The following is a 5,636-nucleotide window of genomic DNA, read 5'->3' on the forward strand; positions in this document are numbered from 1 at the left end:
GAGCTGGAAAGCTGCAGAATGGTGCAGGGGATTCCAGGCTAGGCCATTCCTGGCTGGGTCTACACGCAGGAGGAGTGCTTTTTCTAACCGGCATTTCTATGGTTCTTCAGTGAGGCTAGGATGTAAACGTGTTTCTGCTTCAAAGGAAAGCAGCTAGGAGAAAGTTTCTTTTGCCAGTGTGTGAGGCAGCTGGAAAGCTGCAGAATGGTGCAGGGGATTCCAGGCTAGGCCATTCCTGGCTGGGTCTACACACAGAAGTATTGCTTTTTCTATCCGTCATTTCTATGGTTCTTCAATGGGGCTAGGATGTAAACGTGTTTCTGCTTCAAAGGAAAGCAGCTAGGAGAAAGTTTCTTTTGCCAGTGTGTGACGCAGCTGGAAAGCTGCAGAATGGTGCAGGGGATTCCAGGCTAGGCCATTCCTGACTGGGTGTATAAGCAGAAGGAGTGATTTTTCTAACCGGCATTTCTATGGTTCTTCAATGGGGCTAGGATGTAAACGTGTTTCTGCTTCAAAGGAAAGCAGCTAGGAGAAAGTTTCTTTTGCCAGTGTGTGACGGAGCTGGAAAGCTGCAGAATGGTGCAGGGGATTCCAGGCTAGGCCATTCCTGGCTGGGTCTACACACAGAAGTAATGCTTTTTCTAACCGGCATTTCTATGGTTCTTCAATGGGGCTAGGATGTAAACGTGTTTCTGCTTCAAAGGAAAGCAGCTAGGAGAAAGTTTCTTTTGCCAGTGTGTGAGGGAGCTGGAAAGCTGCAGAATGGTGCAGGGGATTCCAGGCTAGGCCATTCCTGGCTGGGTCTATAAGCAGAAGTATTGCTTTTTCTAACCGGCATTTCTATGGTTCTTCAATGGAGCTAGGATGTAAACGTGTTTCTGCTTCAAAGGAAAGCAGCTAGGAGAAAGTTTCTTTTGCCAGTGTGTGACGCAGCTGGAAAGCTGCAGAATGGTGCAGGGGATTCCAGGCTAGGCCATTCCTGGCTGGGTCTATAAGCAGAAGTAATGCTTTTTCTAACCGGCATTTCTATGGTTCTTCAATGGGGCTAGGATGTAAACGTGTTTCTGCTTCAAAGGAAAGCAGACAGGAGAAAGTTTCTTTTGTCAGTTTGTGTCGCAGCTGGAAACCTGCAGAATGGTGCAGGGATTTCCAGGCTAGGCCATTCCTGGCTGGGTCTACACGCAGGAGTGCTTTTTCTAACCGGCATTTCTATGGTTCTTCAGTGGGGCTAGGATGTAAACGTGTTTCTGCTTCAAAGGAAAGCAGCTAGGAGAAAGTTTCTTTTGCCAGTGTGTGACGCAGCTGGAAAGCTGCAGAATGGTGCAGGGGATTCCAGGCTAGGCCATTCCTGGCTGGGTCTACACGCAGGAGGAGTGCTTTTTTCTAACCGGCATTTCTATGGTTCTTGAGTGGGGCTAGGATGTAAACGTGTTTCTGCTTCAAAGGAAAGCAGCTAGGAGAAAGTTTCTTTTGCCAGTGTGTGAGGGAGCTGGAAAGCTGCAGAATCGGTGCAGGGAGATTCCAGGCTAGGCCATTCATGGCTGGGTCTACACGCAGAAGTAGTGCTTTTTCTAACCGGCATTTCTATGGTTCTTCAGTGGGGCTAGGATGTAAACGTGTTTCTGCTTCAAAGGAAAGCAGCTAGGAGAAAGTTTCTTTTGCCAGTGTGTGAGGGAGCTGGAAAGCTACAGAATGGTGCAGGGGATTCCAGGCTAGGCCATTCCTGGCTGGGTCTATAAGCAGAAGTAGTGCTTCTTCTAACCGGCATTTCTATGGTTCTTCAATGGGGCTAGGATGTAAACGTGTTTCTGCTTCAAAGGAAAGCAGCTAGGAGAAAGTTTCTTTTGCCAGTCTGTGAGGGAGCTGGAAAGCTGCAGAATGGTGCAGGGAATTCCAGGCTAGGCCATTCCTGACTGGGTCTATAAGCAGAAGGAGTGATTTTTCTAACCGGCATTTCTATGGTTCTTCAATGGGGCTAGAATGTAAACGTGTTTCTGCTTCAAAGGAAAGCAGCTAGGAGAAAGTTTCTTTTGCCAGTGTGTGAGGGAGCTGGAAAGCTGCAGAATGGTGCAGGGGATTCCAGGCTAGACCATTCCTGGCTGGGTCTACACACAGAAGTAATGCTTTTTCTAACCGGCATTTCTATGGTTCTTCAATGGGGCTAGGATGTAAACGTGTTTCTGCTTCAAAGGAAAGCAGCTAGGAGAAAGTTTCTTTTGCCAGTGTGTGACGCAGCTGGAAAGCTGCAGAATGGTGCAGGGGATTCCAGGCTAGGCCATTCCTGGCTGGGTCTATAAGCAGAAGTAGTGCTTTTTCTAACCGGCGTTTCTATGGTTCTTCAATGGAGCTAGGATGTAAAGTGTTTCTGCTTCAAAGGAAAGCAGGTAGGAGAAAGTTTCTTTTGCCAGTGTGTGACGCAGCTGGAAACCTGCAGAATGGTGCAGGGGATTCCAGGCTAGGCCATTCCTGACTGGGTCTATAAGCAGAAGTATGCTTTTTCTAACCGGCATTTCTATGGTTCTTCAGTGGGGCTAGGATGTAAACGTGTTTCTGCTTCAAAGGAAAGCAGCTATGAGAAAGTTTCTTTTGCCAGTGTGTGACGCAGCTGGAAAGCTGCAGAATGGTGCAGGGCATTCCAGGCTAGGCCATTCCTGGCTGGGTCTACACACAGAAGTAATGCTTTTTCTAACCGGCATTTCTATGGTTCTTCAGTGGGGCTAGGATGTAAACGTGTTTCTGCTTCAAAGGAAAGCAGGCTAGGAGAAAGTTTCTTTTGGCAGTGTGTGAGGGAGCTGGAAAGCTGCAGAATGGTGCAGGGGATTCCAGGCTAGGCCATTCCTGGCTGGGTCTACACGCAGGAGGAGTGCTTTTTCTAACCGGCATTTCTATGGTTCTTCAATGGGGCTAGAATGTAAACGTGTTTCTGCTTCAAAGGAAAGCAGCTAGGAGAAAGTTTCTTTTGCCAGTGTGTGACGCAGCTGGAAAGCTGCAGAATGGTGCAGGGGATTCCAGGCTAGGCCATTCCTGGCTGGGTCTATAAGCAGAAGTAGTGCTTCTTCTAACCGGCATTTCTATGGTTCTTCAATGGGGCTAGGATGTAAACGTGTTTCTGCTTCAAAGGAAAGCAGCTAGGAGAAAGTTTCTTTTGCCAGTGTGTGAGGGAGCTGGAAAGCTGCAGAATGGTGCAGGGAATTCCAGGCTAGGCCATTCCTGACTGGGTCTATAAGCAGAAGGAGTGATTTTTCTAACCGGCATTTCTATGGTTCTTCAATGGGGCTAGAATGTAAACGTGTTTCTGCTTCAAAGGAAAGCAGCTAGGAGAAAGTTTCTTTTGCCAGTGTGTGAGGGAGCTGGAAAGCTGCAGAATGGTGCAGGGGATTCCAGGCTAGGCCATTCCTGGCTGGGTCTACACACAGAAGTAATGCTTTTTCTAACCGGCATTTCTATGGTTCTTCAGTGGGGCTAGGATGTAAACGTGTTTCTGCTTCAAAGGAAAGCAGCTAGGAGAAAGTTTCTTTTGCCAGTGTGTGAGGGAGCTGGAAAGCTGCAGAATGGTGCAGGGGATTCCAGGCTAGGCCATTCCTGGCTGGGTCTACACACAGAAGTAATGCTTTTTCTAACCGGCATTTCTATGGTTCTTCAGTGGGGCTAGGATGTAAACGTGTTTCTGCTTCAAAGGAAAGCAGCTAGGAGAAAGTTTCTTTTGCCAGTGTGTGAGGGAGCTGGAAAGCTGCAGAATGGTGCAGGGGATTCCAGGCTAGGCCATTCCTGGCTGGGTCTACACGCAGAAGTATTGCTTTTTCTAACCGGCATTTCTATGGTTCTTCAATGGGGCTAGGATGTAAACGTGTTTCTGCTTCAAAGGAAAGCAGCTAGGAGAAAGTTTCTTTTGCCAGTGTGTGAGGGAGCTGGAAAGCTGCAGAATGGTGCAGGGGATTCCAGGCTAGGCCATTCCTGGCTGGGTCTACACACAGATGTAATGCTTTTTCTAACCGGGACTTCTATGGTTCTTCAGTGGGGCTAGGATGTAAACGTGTTTCTGCTTCAAAGGAAAGCAGCTAGGAGAAAGTTTCTTTTGCCAGTGTGTGAGGGAGCTGGAAAGCTGCAGAATGGTGCAGGGGATTCCAGGCTAGGCCATTCCTGGCTGGGTCTACACGCAGAAGTAATGCTTTTTCTAACCGGCATTTCTATGGTTCTTCAATGGGGCCAGGATGTAAACGTGTTTCTGCTTCAAAGGAAAGCAGCTAGGAGAAAGTTTCTTTTGCCAGTGTGTGAGGGAGCTGGAAAGCTGCAGAATGGTGCAGGGCATTCCAGGCTAGGCCATTCCTGGCTGGGTCTACACGCAGAAGGAGTGCTTTTTCTAACCGGCATTTCTATGGTTCTTCAATGGGGCTAGGATGTAAACGTGTTTCTGATTCAAAGGAAAGCAGCTAGGAGAAAGTTTCTTTTGCCAGTGTGTGAGGGAGCTGGAAAGCTGCAGAATGGTGCAGGGGATTCCAGGCTAGGCCATTCCTGGCTGGGTCTACACACAGAAGTAATGCTTTTTCTAACCGGCATTTCTATGGTTCTTCAATGGGGCTAGGATGTAAACGTGTTTCTGCTTCAAAGGAAAGCAGACTAGGAGAAAGTTTCTTTTGCCAGTGTGTGAGGGAGCTGGAAAGCTGCAGAATGGTGCAGGGGATTCCAGGCTAGGCCATTCCTGGCTGGGTCTACACGCAGAAGTAATGCTTTTTCTAACCGGCATTTCTATGGTTCTTCAGTGGGGCTAGGATGTAAACGTGTTTCTGCTTCAAAGGAAAGCAGCTAGGAGAAAGTTTCTTTTGCCAGTGTGTGAGGGAGCTGGAAAGCTGCAGAATGGTGCAGGGGAATCCAGGCTAGGCCATTCCTGGCTGGGTCTACACGCAGAAGTAATGCTTTTTCTAACCGGCATTTCTATGGTTCTTCAATGGGGCTAGGATGTAAACGTGTTTCTGCTTAAAAGGAAAGCAGCTAGGAGAAAGTTTCTTTTGCCAGTGTGTGAGGGAGCTGGAAAGCTGCAGAATGGTGCAGGGGATTCCAGGCTAGGCCATTCCAGGCTGGGTCTACACACAGACATAATGCTTTTTCTAATCGGCATTTCTATGGTTCTTCAATGGGGCTGGGATGTAAACGTGTTTCTGCTTCAAAGGAAAGCAGCTAGGAGAAAGTTTCTTTTGCCAGTGTGTGACGCAGCTGGAAAGCCTGCAGAATGGTGCAGGGGATTCCAGGCTAGGCCATTCCTGGCTGGGTCTACATGCAGAAGTAGTGCTTTTTCTAACCGGCATTTCTATGGTTCTTCAATGGGGCTAGGATGTAAACGTGTTTCTGCTTCAAAGGAAAGCAGCTAGGAGAAAGTTTCTTTTGCCAGTGTGTGACGCAGCTGGAAAGCTGCAGAATGGTGCAGGGGATTCCAGGCTAGGCCATTCCTGGCTGGGTCTACACACAGAAGTAATGCTTTTTCTAACCGGCATTTCTATGGTTCTTCAATGGGGCTAGGATGTAAACGTGTTTCTGCTTCAAAGGAAAGCAGCTAGGAGAAAGTTTCTTTTGCCAGTGTGTGAGGGAGCTGGAAAGCTGCAGAATGGTGCAGGGGATTCCAGGCTAGGCCATTCCTGGCT

Source organism: Pogoniulus pusillus, chromosome 20 (assembly GCF_015220805.1).
Source record: "Pogoniulus pusillus isolate bPogPus1 chromosome 20, bPogPus1.pri, whole genome shotgun sequence".
NCBI classification, from domain to species: Eukaryota; Metazoa; Chordata; class Aves; order Piciformes; family Lybiidae; genus Pogoniulus; species Pogoniulus pusillus.